Source organism: Zingiber officinale, chromosome 3A, assembly GCF_018446385.1.
Source record: "Zingiber officinale cultivar Zhangliang chromosome 3A, Zo_v1.1, whole genome shotgun sequence".
Classification (NCBI taxonomy): Eukaryota; Viridiplantae; Streptophyta; class Magnoliopsida; order Zingiberales; family Zingiberaceae; genus Zingiber; species Zingiber officinale.
Window position 1 is genome coordinate 38,283,410 of NC_055990.1, and position 17,127 is coordinate 38,300,536.

At 47.7% G+C, this 17,127-nt stretch overlaps 2 long non-coding RNA genes across 2 annotated transcripts; both read right to left on the reverse strand.

The window, feature by feature from the left end:
* Window positions 1-6,004: 6,004 nt before the first annotated feature.
* On the reverse strand, window positions 6,005-6,816 carry LOC122053684. The gene is made up of 3 exons (XR_006132304.1): window positions 6,421-6,816; window positions 6,260-6,338; window positions 6,005-6,074 (listed from the first exon to the last, which is right to left on the reverse strand). It is a non-coding gene; the product is annotated as an uncharacterized LOC122053684 (long non-coding RNA).
* A 7,013-nt stretch (window positions 6,817-13,829) lies between these two features.
* LOC122053685 lies at window positions 13,830-14,502 on the reverse strand. Its single transcript, XR_006132305.1, has 3 exons — window positions 14,246-14,502; window positions 14,085-14,163; window positions 13,830-13,899 (listed from the first exon to the last, which is right to left on the reverse strand). It is a non-coding gene; the product is annotated as an uncharacterized LOC122053685 (long non-coding RNA).
* Window positions 14,503-17,127: the final 2,625 nt, after the last annotated feature.

Consider the following 17,127-nt stretch of genomic DNA (forward strand, 5'->3'; position numbering starts at 1 on the left):
GTTTTGGTATCCCTCATAAATTGGTGTCTGACAATGGAAGGCAATTTCAAGGACAAAGAATCCAGGCCTGGTGCAAGGGATTTGGAATAACTCAAGCTTTCACTTCAGTAGCATATCCACAAAGTAATGGTCAGACCGAGGTGGTTAACCGAGAAATAGTACGAGGTTTGAAGGTTAAACTGGATCATGTGGGCAGCAATTGGGTGGAAGAGCTGTCGAGCATTCTGTGGGCCTATCGTACAACACCTCGGGAAAGTACAGGTCTGACACCGTTCCACTTGGTTTATGGTAATGAAGACGTCGTACCCATAGAAATCAAAGTGCCCTCAGTCAGGAGGACACTATATGATGAAGAAAACACAGAACGGAGGTTGGCTAAGCTAGATCTTATTAGCGAAATCCGGGACAGAACAGCGGCTCGGCTGGAGGCTTATCGACAAAGAATGAGACAAAATTACAACAGAAGAGTGATTCCTCGATTCTTTGGAGAAGGAGATCTGGTCTAGAAGCAAATCAAGCCAGTGGGGGATGTGACCAAGCTAGCACCTCAGTGGGACGGACCTTACAAAGTCATCAAAAAGTTAGCATCCGGAGCTTATTATTTACAAGATGATCGAGGCAAGAAGTTAGATCGACCATGGAGCGCTAACTACTTGAGACCTTACAGAGTCTGAAGGAGAGTACAAAGAAGAGTAAGCCGGGCTGTGAGCCGAGCTGTTGCCTAATTGACATACCTGATAAAAGCTAGATCGGATAGAGCGATGTGGGGGTATAAGAGCGGAAAATGTATGTCATAATATTCCTTTCGGCCAACTAAACCATTCTGACAAAAATAAGGTGCTGTAAGTGGGAAAATAGCAAAGTAATTTACAAGAGATTGTTATTATATACAAGTAGTCAAGGAAAGATCACTTGAAAGGTGCAAAAATTTCATCTGGGATCTCTTTAAGCATCCGGTCATGATCCAAAAATTCAGGGGGCGGAACTGACTTCAAATAGTCTTGCTCATAAAGTTGACGCAGAGCCCCGCCCACCCCGTAGATAACAGATGTGGAGAAACGCTGTCCAGCCTGTGTATAGAATTCCAGAGAACGCAGATACAGAGCACGATTCTGTAGACAACGATCGTTCTCTCCATCTTTGTAAATAGCCAAAGCTGTGGATACGCCGTCTGTGGTAGCCCAAGCTTGAGCCAGTTCATTCCGGGCAGTGGCTAGTTCTGCTGCTTGGGAGGTCAGTTGGGCCTCCTGAGATTTCAACTTCTTGTCTTGCTCCTGCGCCAGAATTTCGGCGGCACGCAGCTTTTGAATCAATTGGTCCATAGCTCGTTGATGCTCTAAAGCTTGTTGATCTATACTCTGCTGGTGCACAATATCGATTCGGCTTTGCTTTTCTTGGAGATCTTTAAGTTCATGGTTGGCCCGCGCTAGGGATACTTCCAGGCTGTTCTTCCTTTTGGTCAGATCTTTTATTTCGGCCCTAAGGGCATGGCCAGCCTGAACAGGGTCATTCAACTACAGTTCCAGTTCAACAACCTGGTCCCGCAGCATCTTATTTTGATAATGAGCAACGTGGAAGGAATGGTTCACTACCATAGACTCTACACAAGCCTGGGACATATAGGAAATATCTGATAAAAGCGGGAAATATAACAGTGGGGAAATCTTCAAAATTTACCTTGATATACAGTTCTAAGAATTTGTCCATCTGGGTCGGGGGAGGTAAGGAGTTCATGTGTTGCAGGCTCTCTTCCCATAAAGTGGCCAGACGACCTTTTATCCTGAGGGAGCTGGTGGGAACATCTGCTCGAGATCATAACCTCTCCTCAGAAGGGACAGTGGTACAGTAACAGTGGTGAGTAAGCGGAGGAGATGCCAAGGGCCCAGCGGCTGAGCCCGGAGAAACTGAGGGCCCAGCAGTTGAGCCAGAAGGAGCTGAAGGAGGCTCCTGAGAAGGTTCTGGTTTTGGGGTAGCTGGTGGAGGGCGGTCTGAGGGGTCAGCTTCGCCGCCCTGAGGTTGCTGTGATGTGGAAGGGTGAACCAACGGAGGCTTGGCCTGAGTATCGGGCGGAATATAGAGATCATTTACCCGGCTTGGGATAGGAGGCGGAGTCGCAGTATGAGGTGGCGAAGAGGCAGCTGCAACTGGAGGAGAAGGGACAGAGGATGGGTTGGAGCCTGACACTGGATGAGGGGCTCGGCGTCGACATCTTTGAGCCAACGTCTGATCATCCGAGTCAGAATCATCGGAAGACGACCGAGCCCTACGTCTAGTGGAAGAAGGGGCATCCTGGCCCAATCAGTCATTTGCGGAGCGGGTCTGGCGAGCTACCTGAGAAGCTTCTCTGAATGCAGGGCTTGCTTGAGGGACATTGGCAAATCTTCTACCAAGGCCGCGACCAGGAATATAAATTGGTGGGGGAGGATCCATGGACTGAAGAGGCGCCGAGGGGGTTGATCAGGGTGTAGCAGTAGGTCGGGGATGAACAGTGGGTGTAGCCCGGGACCTAACAAGGCCGACAGGCCGGGGTGGGTACGTAGTCCGCGGGTGAGTAGCGCGAGCCAAGGGGGCAGGTCGGGCACCAAAAGACCCTCGTCGAGCAGGTCGGGGTGGAGGATTGGCCGGGGAAGCCCCACCAATTGAAGTCGAAGATGAGTGGGGGAATGTTCTTCTCTGCAAGACAACTCGGCCACGCCTCATTATCTCCATATCGCTCAGAGGAAGAGGTTGAACCTCCGAAGCGTGAGTTAAAACTTCAGCTGTATAGGATAGAATAGAAAGTCAGCAATGGTATGAAAAAATAAATGCCTATGAAATGGCAACATAGTTAAAAGGAAGGCTTACCCAGGGAATGAGGTGTCTCAGGGGTAAGATAACTTAGACGGAAATATGCTAACAACTCTTCAGATAACAAACGGGTCAAATTCAACTGCCAACTGGCTAAACGAGACGAGGCTTCTATGTAGGAGGTATCAAGGTGAAATTCTCCTAGTTCTGGAGATGAAGGAAGTAACAGTTGTCATCGCAAAGGCCACTCCACCTCGTGAGGAAATCTAATGAAAAAAATTTGTTCCTCCAGTTCGGGTCGGAAGGCGGTAGGGATGAGAAAAAAGTAGTTCGCAGACGAGGTTGAAAGCGAAATGTGCCCTCTTCCTGGCGTCGGAGGGTGAAGAAGCAATGAAATAAGTGGGCAGACTAGGATAGTTCACACACATTGCACAGCACTACAAAGCCACAGAGGATCCTTATAGAGTTTGGTGTTAGTTGTCCCAGAGGGATCCGAAAGTGGCGACATACGTCGGAGAAGAAAGGATGAAGAGGAAGACGAAGGCCAGCCACAAAGTGCTCTTTAAAGAAAGTACAATATCCATGGGGAGGATCAAAAAATGGATGTATCCCGGTAGGAATGACTACATGCGCATTATCCTCGACTCCGTAAGTATAGCGCAGGTCATCCCGATCTAATTCATCGAAAGTGGACGAGCCAAGATAGTACACGCCAAAGAAGGAAGAAAAGAGGGGGAGGCCATGAGAAAAAGGAACAAAAGGAAGAAAGATCAAGCGGAAAGCTATCGACACAAAAGCAAGAGGATCGGAAGTAAGGAGGGATTCAAGCAGAAGGAAGAAGAAAAGGACATGAAACGCTTGAAGTAGAAAGCGAGAAGAATACTTATAGCCGTCGGGCAAAGGGGTAATTTCGTCAAACTATCATCCATCGGAGCAAAGTAATGGGCGGGAACAAAGAGAACCGACGGATCTTCCTTGAAAATAATGCCCAGGGGTATATTTGGGAAAGTATCGACACTAAGTACGAGGAGATGAATCTCGGGAAAGGGTGCAACAATTTTTTTCTAGGAAAAAGGCCTTTGCCTTCCCGGTCTGGGCTTAACCGATAACTAATTTCCCAGTCTGAAGTTATCCTGACCTAGAGTGGAGATGAGGGAATAGATGGGAAAATATGATCGAGTCGGAGCTGTTAACAAAGGAAAGCAAGTCAAATAGGTTAGGATATAAACGCAGATCGGGCAAGTGGTTGAGCTAAGTTAAGTGGTACACAGAGGAAAGGAAAATAGGTTAGAGTCAAAAGGGGGTTCCAGATCTGGGTCAAAGGGGATCAGATAGAAAGCCGAAGCACATGTTCGTATGGTCGCGGATCATATTGGTCAAAAGATATATGGCGCTACTGATAAGAAGGCTAACTTAACATACCATCAGAGAGAATTAAGGAGCAAGGGTCATGCCATGTCACAGGAGGGACAAATAGTGCAAAGAGAAGGTAAATTCATGATTACACAGCAAATATTTCGAGTTGAAGTTTAAAAGTTTAACAGCTTCAGATGTACACCATAAATTTAGCATCAAGAACCACATCCAGGAGCATCGCTAGCAGGGGGCTCAGGGGGGCAGGAAGTAGAATCGTCCGGAGGCTCAGGAAGGAGGAAGAAGTCGTCATCATCCTTGAAGGTGGGAAGTGACCCGTCTGGAATCTCTCTGTCACGCCCCAGAGGAGTCCCTGTCCGAAGAAATTTCGGCAGCATCTCCCCTGTACGACGGACAATCTGAAACTTTCTACATACATAAATACCTCAGCCACAGGCGGCTGGAATAATAACAGTAAATAAAACCAATCACCACGCAGTTTATATAAGTATTCAGCCTCTGGCTGTCACAACCACGCAGTTAATAAAATAGTAAACAAAATAATAAAACTCTGACTCGAAATCCACCCTACTCCACTACACTCGTAAAGCTCAAAACCGACGAACCCACCTCTTCTGTCGTCCAGGCAGGCATATAGTAGAATAAAATCCAAATCATATCAAAGGTCCATCAAACGAAAGGATTCCATATAATATCCATATGAAAAATCCAAAACAAGACAAAAACAAAGTCTGATAGAGAAAAAAAAATAACTAAAATAAAATAACAACTCAACCCAGCAGAGGACTAGCACTACGTACTGTGGGGACTAGCGACTGGAACTCCCTCCTGACAGCATCAACCTGAAAATATCAACAATGGAGGCGGGGTGAGTCCAACACTCAGCAGGTACAGTTGATATGCAAAGTAAAGAAATAACACCTAGCACTAATCATGCGTACAGTCTCCTGATAAAGATAAAGGTAACTACAAACCGAAGAAGACAGGAGAGAATCTGTACTAACCAGGACCCGGTAAAAGGACAAACAGTCCGAAAGGTATAGAAGACCTGTATGCATGTCAATCAAGGTATCCAAGCAATGTGCAGCATATAAGTGCAACAAACACAAACACAAACAATAAATGCATCATGCATATGATGCCAATGTCATGGTCACCCCTGACGCCAGTCAGCCGACTCACAACAACAGTGGGACCGAGTGGGTAGGGCTGTGACAACCGTGCACTCAGCAACACTACTCCTGATGAGTGATCGAGTGGACGGGATGCTGTCGGAGTACATACGTACTCCTACCCCAAATCATAACTTCCGGTACGCTATGACGGGGAGGGATCTCTAACGTGCTACACGCTGCGTCACACTACCCATGAGCGGACCAACGGAGCACCGGAAGAGCCAAACTGACGTGCTACCACGCTGTGTCCCGCTACCCATGAGCGTCACAACGGAGCACCGAACAGTGATGAAACTGGCAAAGTGCTCGACAATAAAGGAGCAATCAATCACTCAGCATGCAATCATGCGAATGGTGCATGTCACTAAACATGGTAATATACTAACCCAATCTCTGGACATATCATAATGTGCACCAAAGTGAATGAATCATATCAAGGTATCTGATTCTATAAGGTATCAAACCTAGGTCCTGACATGGTAAAATATGGTTATATCACTACCCATGAGCATGTGGAATCAGGTACATATTCATACAAGATGTAAACAAACAATCAATCAACAGGTAGCATGTATTGGGCAGTGATTAACCGAAACAAGTAAGAAACACAATTAATGCATCTTGTTAATTTAATTACTAAGCATATCAAAGACAATAAGTCAAAAGTACCCGCCTCCAATCGAAAAGGATCGTATCCAAAACAGATCCCCCGTCAAGACACCGTCTCGAATCAATATCCTGTAATAAATCGTACAGTTTGGCTAAGTTTAATTATAACTAAAATAGCTAAACCAAACTATTTTCTTCAGGAACCCCAATTGAATTTAACTAAAAATCAATTAGGATTAGTTCCATTAACCCTAACCATTCTACTATTCGATTTCATTAAAACCTACACATGAATCCAACTCTCTACTTCTTACCTCAATTCTTCTTCAGCCGTTCTGTAATGGCAATAGAACCAATCAGTAATGAGATGACTGGAATTGAGGAAACCCCAATCTGCAAACCCGGTCAGAACCAATCAACAACAACACTGATGTTTCAAACCACAATAGAAACCCTAGGGAGGAAAAGGGAGAACCTCGGATCAGCAATGAAAACCAGGGCACAATGAACAACAAATCAGATTGGTAGCGCCGAGGAGATGGGTGTCGCGGCTGAGGCTAGGGCACAGCTCTGCTCGACGATCGGAGGGAAAGCTCTAGGGCTGAGGAAGGCCGGCGGCAGCGCTGCTCCGGGCGGAGGGAGAGGCGATCGGCGCTGTGCCAAGACACGGCAGAGAGGAAGAAGGGCACAGAGAAGTCGGACTTGGGAGAAAGGAGGAAGATGACCGGCGCTGCTCTGTGTGTCGCCGACGGCAGTGGCTCGGCGTCGGGTGGCTAGGGCAAGCAGAGGAGAGGAGTTTGGCTCGGGCAGGCGGTCGGGCGGCGGTGCTAGGGCTCCGGCAGAGGAGAGGAGGAGAGGGAGAAGAAGTGGCCGGCGTTTTTGTGCTCTCGGAGAGGAGGAACCGCCGGCCGGCGGTTAGGGCAGAGAGGAGGAAAATCGGCGGCGTCGGGGAGAAGGGCTCGGGCTCGCGGAAGAGGAAAAGAAACGGAGGAATAAAAATAAGGAAAAAGAAAAAGAAAAGGAAAAGAAAAATAAAACTTTTCCTCATTTAAATAGGATAGTCTAAACAGGCCTTTTCCGGGCCCCGTTTTTATCCCCGTGCCGAAAAATTCCCGAAAATTTTCCAAAAATTCCGAAAAATTCCCTTAATCATATTCGCCTATTTCCGGTATTTTACATTCTCCCCCACTTATAAAAATTTGGTCCCCAAATTTTCGTTATCTACCATCAGCAAGTACTAACAACAGATATAGTGCATAAATGCTGAACAGTAAATAAATCACATACCTCAAGTGAAAAGATGGGGATATCGAGCTCGGATAGTGTCCTCGAGCTCCCAAGTAGCCTCCTCGTCCGAATGATGCCGCCATCCGACTTTAACCACCGGATGGTCTTGTTCCGCAATCGACGCTCCTTCCGTACCGGAACCTCTTCATAGGTAATGTCAGGCCGAATGAACTGGATATCTGCCAACACATGCGTCGGATCGGGTACATATCTCCTCAACATGGATACATGGAATACATCATGAATGCCCGAGACGGTGGTAGTGCTAATCGGTAGCTACTACTCCGATCCTCTCCAATATCTCGAAAGGACCAATATACCATGGAGCTAGCTTACCCCGAGGCAATCTCTTCACCCTTTCGTGGGTGAAACTCAGAAATACATGGTCGCCAACAGAGAACTCTAGTGGTCTCCGTCTCCGATCCGCATAACTCTTCCGGTGGCCTTCGACATCCTCCGTCTGATAGTACGGACTAACTCTGCGTCCTGCTGAGTCGAGGTCCCAACAACTGGCCTCTCCAACCTCATCCCAAAGGACGGTGTCCGGCAAGGTCTACCATACAACGCCAAACGGTGCCATCCGGATAGCCGAATGGAAGCCGTTGTTGTAGGCAACTCTACCAATGGCAGATGGTCCTCCCAACCGCCTCCGAAATCCATAACACATGACCTCGCAGGTCCTCTAAAGTCCGAATGGTCCGCCTCGATCGCCCATCCGTCTGCGGGATGGAAAGTCAGATCAAACGGAGCTGTGCCCAAGGCTGCCGCAGATCGCCGTAAACGAGACGTGAACCGTGGATCTCTATCCAAATGATACTCAATGGAACACCATGTAGTCTGATAATCTCTAATACAGATCCGCCAATCGATCCAGGAATCATCCGAATCGCTATGAAGTCGCCGCTGGTTAATCGATCAACGATTACCCAAATCGCCATGGCCTCGCGTGTCCTCAACCCTACCACAAAGTCCATGGTAATGTGATCCCACTTCCACTCGTGAATAGGAATCCGCTGAAGTAATCCTGCAGTGGTGTTCAGCCTTCACCTGCCGACAAACAAGACATCTAGCTACGAAATCCGCGATGTCTTTCTTCATGCCGTTCACCAAAGGAACGCCTCAAGTCTCGATACATACGGTCCCGCCTGGATGAATCGTAAATCGGGATGAAGTAGCTCCTGTAAGACCGGATGAGACCGAGGTACGCATAATCCGCCTCAAGAATATAATACCTCCTCATCTCGTAAACTCGGCTCACGCCTGTTATCTGATCACCGATGAACTGCAAATGCTGATCACCACTTTCCTGATCCTCGCCCGATCGACGATCGAGCAACCATGGTAACAATAATACCCTGCCTGCTCCTCAAGATCTAACTCCGAGAAACTCGAATCAAGTCCGTGATCGAAATCCGGTGGCAAGCCAAAGTCCTTCGCTGAGTGCATCTGCAACCACATTAGCTTTCCCTGTGGTGGTAGCTAATGGTACAATCGTAGTCCTTCAGAACTCCATCCATCTCCTCCGTTGGAGATTAAGTCCTTCGAGTAAAATGTATTTGAGACTCTTATGATCGTGAGAATCTCAAATGTGACACCATATAAATGATGACGCCAAAGCTTCGGAGCAAAGATGATGGCTAACTCCAAGTCATGAATCGGTAGTTCTTCTCATGCTCCTTCAACCGACGAGAAGCATAAGAGACTACCTTGCCGTGTTGCATCAAAACAGAACCCTATAGCGTCGGTGTAAAGTACAAATCCATCCTCGAAGGTAAAACCAAAACCGGAGCCGACACTAATCTCCACTTCAGCTCCTGGAAGCTCGCAATCCTCGGACCATATGAACTTCACGCCTTTCCCGGTAAGACGTGTCAACGGCATAGCAATACGCGAGAAGCCCTCGACAAAACGCTCGGTAATATCCGCTAATCCTAAAACCGCGATCTCGAATCGACTTCGCCGCCCCAACCGTGATGCCTCGATCTTCGAGGATCAACCAAATACCGCTAGAAACCACGTGTCCCGAAACCCAACTGAGGATAGCTGAATGCACACTTGCCGAACTTCACAATGATGTCGTCAAGAATCTCCAAGATCGGCGAAGATGCATGTATGCTCCTCCTGAACGAGAGTAGACCAATATGTCATCAATGAAACGATAACAAACCGATCCAGATACTCCGTAAAGATGCGGTTCATCAAGTCCATAAACACTGCTGGAGCATTGGTAAGCCCAAATGGCATTACCAAAACTCATAATGACCGATCCGTACGGAAAGTCCCTCCGATATCGAATCTCGACTCAATCGATGATATCCGGATCGCAGATCAATCTTAGAATACATGAAGTACCTCGAGATGATCAAACAAATCCTCAATCTGTGGTAATGGATATTTATTTCGACGGTCACCAATTGTCTGTAGTCAATACATAATCTCATGGTGCCGCTTTCTTCTTGACAAAGAATCGAGAACCCCAGTGAAACACTAGGCGAATAAACCTCGTCTAAAAGCTCCGGAGTTGAACCTTCACTGCTCAACTCTTTGGTGCCATACGATACGGAGCTGATGCGCAGCCCCGTAATCACCAATAGCGAACTCCACCGCCTTCTGAGGCAAACCGTAGCTCCTCCGAAATACATCCGGTACTCCCGACTACAGAACGCTTGAGAGTCTGCGAACTACACCGCCCCGCATCGATCAACGATAATAAAACCATGATAGCTGACCGAATCAAATAATCGAGATACCGCTGCCTCGATGCCGCTGAAACTCCACGAGCGTTGGTTCGGAGGTCGAAGGTGACCACCGTCCTGGCAATCAACGGTAGCATGATAAACGATGCCAATCCATGCCAAGTATGACATCAAACTCGATCATCTCCAATACTAGAAGATCTACCGTAAGTATCATGTTGCCAAAGTCTAACGGCAACCTCGATCTCCTGGGTGACGTCTAAAGTATCACCGGACGGTAAAGAGACAAACAATCGCGCAACCTAACAGTGGGTAATCTACCAATCTCCCGCATAAAGGTACGGGATATAAAAGAGTGCGAACTACCAAGATCAATCAAAATATCAGCGGAGAATGCATAAATGGAAATCATACCATGAAAACGGATCCACGGCTCACAAGATCCTCCCCGGTAATCGCATGAACTCGCCCGCCTGGCGGAGGAGGAGGAGGTACGCCGCGCCGCAAGGGTAAGCCCGCCACCGAGGCCGGCTGGATAAGGTGCTGAAGACCGAGAGGATGGTGACTGACACGGCACGGCCGACCGAGTCTGCACGCTTCGAGCCTGGATAATAAGATCCCGAACAAACTGGGAGTGCTATAACCGAGTACTCGCCCAAGCATGCCAAATGCCGCTGCAGAGGGAGCCGCCGCGACGCCGTGAGGGTGTGAATCTCTCGCCTCGCCGAGACACCGATCGACTAGACTGCCCCTCTCGCTCGACCTCCCGGTGTGCTGAGCCTTCACCGACAATCTCGGCTCAGGTGCCTGGGGTAATAAAAGCAAACTGACTGTTCCAGAGTGCAGGCTGAAGTGATGTGGTCTCTGGAACCACATCGGAAACACTGAGCATCACCGGAAGGTGGTTGCCGGTTCTGCTGAGAATACCGAAAACGTCCTGAAGAAGACCGCCCTGATTTCTGAGGCCTACGAGACGCCCCAGAAGTACCCTGACCTGACCGTCTGTGACTGCTCTGAGGCTGTCCTGTCGCCTGTCTGAACCGTATACTTTCTTTTCCTGTCCGGATATGCTGTCTGCCGAGCTAACTCTATCATCAAAGCTCGATTCAATGCATCAGAGTAAGATGTAACCCCTAATCCGGCAAGCTGTACATGCAGATAACCATCCAATCCCTGTATAAACTGCATCATGCGAATTCTGTCCTCCGCAACTAACTCTGGACAAAACTGAGCCAACCGGAGGAATTCAGTATTATACTCGGTCACTGAGCGATTATTCTGCCTCAGACTCATAAAATCCTGTCGGCGAGCCATCCGATAGGACAGTGTGACGGCAAGCCATCTGATAAGACAGTGGAAATAAGCGGCTCTCAACGCTGAGTAACCCACCAGGCATTAGCTTCATCCCGTAAATGATAGGCAGCCAGCTCTTCTTTCTCCCACTCGGAGCAAGCCATATAGAAAAAAGTCTGCTCCATAGTCTCTATCCATGACAAAGCCATACTCGGATCGAGATCTCCGCGAAAAAGAGTGAAACGAGTCTTCATCGACTCACCAAAGGCGGGAATCCTAGCTCGGCAATATCAGTGGTTTGACTCAGAATCAAACACTGAGCCGATACTACGTGTGGTACCGCTGGAATAAACCGAGGAGGAACTCCGATGTCAGATATACCGAGCATAAGCCGCTTGGTACCGATGGGAACAAAAGTGGTGGCAATGGAGGTACTGAGGTAATGGTACGGATATGGTGCAAGAAATGCCATCGAGGGCACGGGGCACAAAGCATCGGTATAGGATACACCGAGATCCAAGTGGTGGTGGTAATCGAATACGCCGAGGTCGCATGGAGCAAATGCCTGCACACCAATGGTACCGATGGTCTGTAAATAAGGTAGGAGTGGATACCGCTGTGTCCAAAGTAGGTATGAGCTATCGGATTGAGAGCCCGATGCCTCACAGATCCCGAGTCTCGATCGACAGTTCACTATCATGGGCATCTCCGCATATCCAGAGATCCTGGTCCTCGCACGTGGTCGACCAGCACGTCTCGCAACAATACGAGTAGATCGCCTCATATCTGTTAAATTAAATTACGGATATCAATACCAATATAACCAACATAAAATAACAACATACCTATTTGTTGTTCGAGATGTTCCGTCCCCACTTGACCTCAAAATTCGAACGCATATATCGTAAATCCAAATTAATCCAAACAGAACCAAACATAACCATATCGAAAACCGATAATGCCACTTGACTCAAACTGCTAACCCAAATATCCGTAATACCAACAACCGATCCGATAAATCTCTAACACCAAAAGTGTATCATAACCCGCCTCGATACCAAATAAGTTGGTATCGGATAAATTCAAAATCCAAAATACGAAACAAAAGATCGTAAAAGCTGGCTCCGATACCACTAAATTGTCACGCCCGTAGGAGTCCTCGTCCAAGAAATTTTAAAGATCTCCCACTCGACAATCGAAACTTTCTACATACATAAATACCTCAGCCAGACGGCTGGAATAATAACAAGAATAAAACCAATCACCACGCAGCTTATATAAGTATTTGGCTGTCACAACCACGCAGTTAATAAAATAGTAAACAAAACAATAAAACTCTGACTCGAAATCCACCCTACTCCACTACACTCGTAAAGCTCAAAACCGACGAACCCACCTCTTCTGCCGTCCAGGCAGGCATATAGTAGAATAAAATCCAAATCATATCAAAGGTCCATCAAACGAAAGGATTTCATATAATATCCATATGAAAAATCCAAAACAAGACTAAAACAAAGTCTGATAGAGAAAAAAAAAATAACTAAAATAAAATAACAACTCAACCCAGCAGAGGACTAGCACTACGTGCTGTGGGGACTAGCGACTGGAACTCCCTCCTGACAGCATCAACCTGAAAATATCAACAATGGAGGCGGGGTGAGTCCAACACTCAGCAGGTACAGTTGATATGCAAAGTAAAGAAATAACACCTAGCACTAATCATGCGTACAGTCTCCTGATAAAGATAAAGGTAACTACAAACCGAAGAAGACAGGAGAGAATCTGTACTAACCAGGACCCGGTAAAAGGACAAACAGTCCGAAAGGTATAGAAGACCTGTATGCATGTCAATCAAGGTATCCAAGCAATGTGCAGCATATAAGTGCAACAAACACAAACACAAACAATAAATGCATCATGCATATGATGCTAATGTCATGGTCACCCCTGACGCCAGCACTCACAACAAAGTGGGACCGAGTGGGTAGAGCTGTGACAACCGTGCACTCAACAACACTACTCCCGATGAGTGATCGAGTGGACGGATGCTGTCGGAGTACACGCACTCTACCCCAAATCATAAATGGGGAGCGCAATGCTCTCAACTCCCTGTACGGGAGGAGGATAACACGTTGCGCCACACTACCCATGAGCGGACCAACGGAGCACGGAAGAGCTAAACCGACGTGTTACCACGCAGTGTCCCGCTACCCATGAGGCCACAACGGAAAGGATGAAACCGGCAAAGTGCGACAAAGGAGCAATCAATCACTCAACATGCAATCATGCGAATGGTGCATGTCACTAAACATGGTAATATACTAACCCAATCTCTGGACATATCATAATGTGCACCAAAGCGAATGAATCATATCAAGGTATCTGATTCTATAAGGTATCAAACCTAGGTCCTGACATGGTAAAATATGGTTATATCACTACCCATGAGCATGTGGAATCAGGTACATATTCATACAAGATGTAAACAAACAATCAATCAACAGGTAGCATGTATTGGGCAGTGATTAACCGAAACAAGTAAGAAACACAATTAACGCATCTTGTTAATTTAATTACTAAGCATATCAAAGACAATAAGTCAAAAGTACCCGCCTCCAATCGAAAAGGATCGTATCCAAAACAGATCCCCCGTCAAGACACCGTCTCGAATCAATATCCTGTAATAAATCGTACAGTTTGGCTAAGTTTAATTATAACTAAAATAGCTAAACCAAACTATTTTCTTCAGGAACCCCAATTGAATTTAACTAAAAATCAATTAGGATTAGTTCCATTAACCCTAACCATTCTACTATTTGATTTCATTAAAACCTACACATGAATCCAACTCTCTACTTCTTACCTCAATTCTTCTTCAGCCGTTCTGTAATGGCAATAGAACCAATCAGTAATGAGATGACTGGAATTGAGGAAACCCCAATCTGCAAACCCGGTCAGAACCAATCAACAACAGCACTGATGTTTCAAACCACAATAGAAACCCTAGGGAGGAAAAGGGAGAACCTCGGATCAGCAATGAAAACCAGGGCACAATGAACAACAAATCAGATTGGTAGCGCCGAGGAGATGGGTGTCGCGGCTGAGGCTAGGGCACAGCTCTGCTCGACGATCGGAGGGAAAGCTCTAGGGCTGAGGAAGGCCGGCGGCAGCGCTGCTCCGGGCGGAGGGAGAGGCGATCGGCGCTGTGCCAAGACACGGCAGAGAGGAAGAAGGGCACAGAGAAGTCGGACTTGGGAGAAAGGAGGAAGATGACCGGCGCTGCTCTGGGCGTCGCCGATGGCAGGGGCACCGGGGAAGGAGGTCGGCGTCGGGTGGCTAGGGCAAGCAGAGGAGAGGAGGAGAGGAGGAATCCGCCGGCCGGCGGTTAGGGCAGAGAGGAGGAAAATCGGCGGCGTCGGGGAGAAGAGCTCGGGCTCGCGGAAGAGGAAAAGAAACGGAGGAATAAAAATAAGGAAAAAGAAAAAGAAAAGGAAAAGAAAAATAAAACTTTTCCTCATTTAAATAGGATAGTCTAAACAGGCCTTTTCCGGGTCCCATTTTTATCCCCGTGAACTTATCCGTACGAGCTCCGAAAAATTCCCGAAAATTTTCCAAAAATTCCGAAAAATTCCCTTAATCATATTCGCCTATTTCCCGTATTTTACACTCTCTCATCAGGCGATCGGTATCTAAGAAGTCCTCTGAGGGTGCAGCGCGAAGTAGATTCTGCTCAAACATTTGTCGAGCCCCGTCACCAGCACCACAACAGAGCAGGAGATGCATCAAACCTCCTATCTTCCTCAAGAAGAAGGGGGAGGAGATGTATGCTTGCCTGTACGCTCGTAGACGACCCACTTCCCCCGCCTGGTATTCAGTCAATTCTGCCTAGACCTTCTCCGTATCAGCTCGGGCCTTTTCTGCAACCGTACGGGCCAAAGTCAAGTCTTGCTGACCCTGAGAAACGTTTTCTTGAGCTTTCAGAAGGTCGGCCTGCATTGATTTAATGGTCGCTTGGCTGGCTTCCCACTGGCTGCGAAGGGACTTCTCCCGGTCTGAACTGGAGGCCAGTTGACCCTGGACATTAGTTAAAGTTTTTTGAAGGGCCTCCCGGGTTTCCTGTAGATTTGCTAACCTGGCATCCTTTTCATCCATCTCCGCCACCAGCGAACGACGCCTTTCTGTCTCAGAAGATAATTTGGACTCGCTTGTCTGCAGAGCTACTTCCAAAGTCTTTATCTTGTCAAAGGCTGCATGAGAAATGTTGCGGGCAGACTCCGCAGACTCTCCAATCAATCGAAGATAATGCGCTAGGTCTCCATAAGTTGGGTTGAGGGGATCGCGGGGAGTTAGGGGCAGCTCTAACTCCTCAAGTCGAGCCTTTAATACTTCATTCTCCCTCTGTAAGCGGGAGGCATACTAAACGACACTTAGGTTGGCGGAGTAGGCCTGCGTTAGATAAAGGAAGAAAGGTTATAAAGGATTTGAGCAAAGGAGCATAGAGATAAGAAGACTCACAGAAACAATCTGGCAAGCCGCCTGATCTAGCCCCATCAGCGGGGGATTCTTCCAAAACTTCCGATTGCCTGAGCGCCAGGAAGCGGCTAAATCACCCCTAATTCAACTAGGGCAACCGGGGGAGGAGCCTCTTCTACAGTCCCTTCGGTAGCACCTGGCTCTGTGGAAGAAGGCAGGTGCCAAGAGTCAGTAAATGAATACTTCTTGCGAATTTTCCTTCGAGACCTAGAAGCAGAGATGGGAGCAACTAAAGGAAGGGAGGCAGATTGAGTGGCAGAACTCCCGGGTTGATCCATTAAAGGAAGGGGTGGCTGCCCGGGAGAGGAAGCTGTGACAGGAAAAGAGGCCTGATCGGAAGTTATAGCCAGATCGAGAGTTGGGGCCGATATCTGGGGCGACATCACAGGAACCTCCGGCCCCAAAGCAATTTCCGAATCAGGAGTAGCATCCCTGGCTTCTGGAGGGTGGGGAGTAGCAACAGAGTGACGGCTAGAGGGAGGCGGGGGTGATGTCGGAGTCGCTAGAATAACCCTCTTCCTTTTGCGGTGGAGCTTTAGATGTTTGGCTGGCGAAGGAGAGGCAACCCGCTCTTCCTCAGCCCGCTCTGTAGGGGCTAGGTCCTCTGCCACCAGGGCTAAGTCCTCCACAGGAGTCACATGCAAAGGAAGGGCCGAAGAAGTTTCCTCCTGGATCGACGCAAGGGGGGCTGGCTATGGAGCGGAGGGAGCAGACCGAGAGGCAGAAGTGTCGGACTGGGAAGAAGCTGCCAAACCCTGTTTCAGCTCTGCGCTTAAAGCTTTTAAATAGGAGACAGATTGGTGTTTTACATCTAAGGAGTACGCTCGGAGCATGGCAGCCTCTGCAATAAGAAAGATAGATACCTCAGTTAGCGAAGAGTAGCGGAGAGGAAAACGGGGTCTTACCAAACGGAGCCCCGATATCTGCCCGAACGGGGCTGAGCCTAAACAAATACAGAAAGCCTTCCAACAGTAATATTAAAAGGCTAACGCTCATGCCTTGTAGTTTTTCTGAAGCGGCATTACAGGAGGGCTGGTGTTGATATACAGGGAGGTTTGAAGGGATGTCCGAGCTCCACTAGGTCAGCCCGACCAGGGGCTCGGGGAATCTAACAAAAAAGAAACGGGATTTCCACCCCTTGTTAGAAAAAGACATGTCTGAAAAAAACTTATAGCCAGGCCTAGCTTGTACCATAAACACTTTTGGCTCTGAGCGTTTGAAAGAATAGAAATGGTGAAAGAGCTTAACAGTCAAGGGAAGTCGGTATACGCGACAGAGAATGACAGTGCTGCAGATTGCTCTAAAAAAGTTGGGAGCAAATTGAGAGATGCAAATGCCGAAATATTCGCTTAGGGAGGAAACAAAAGGATGGA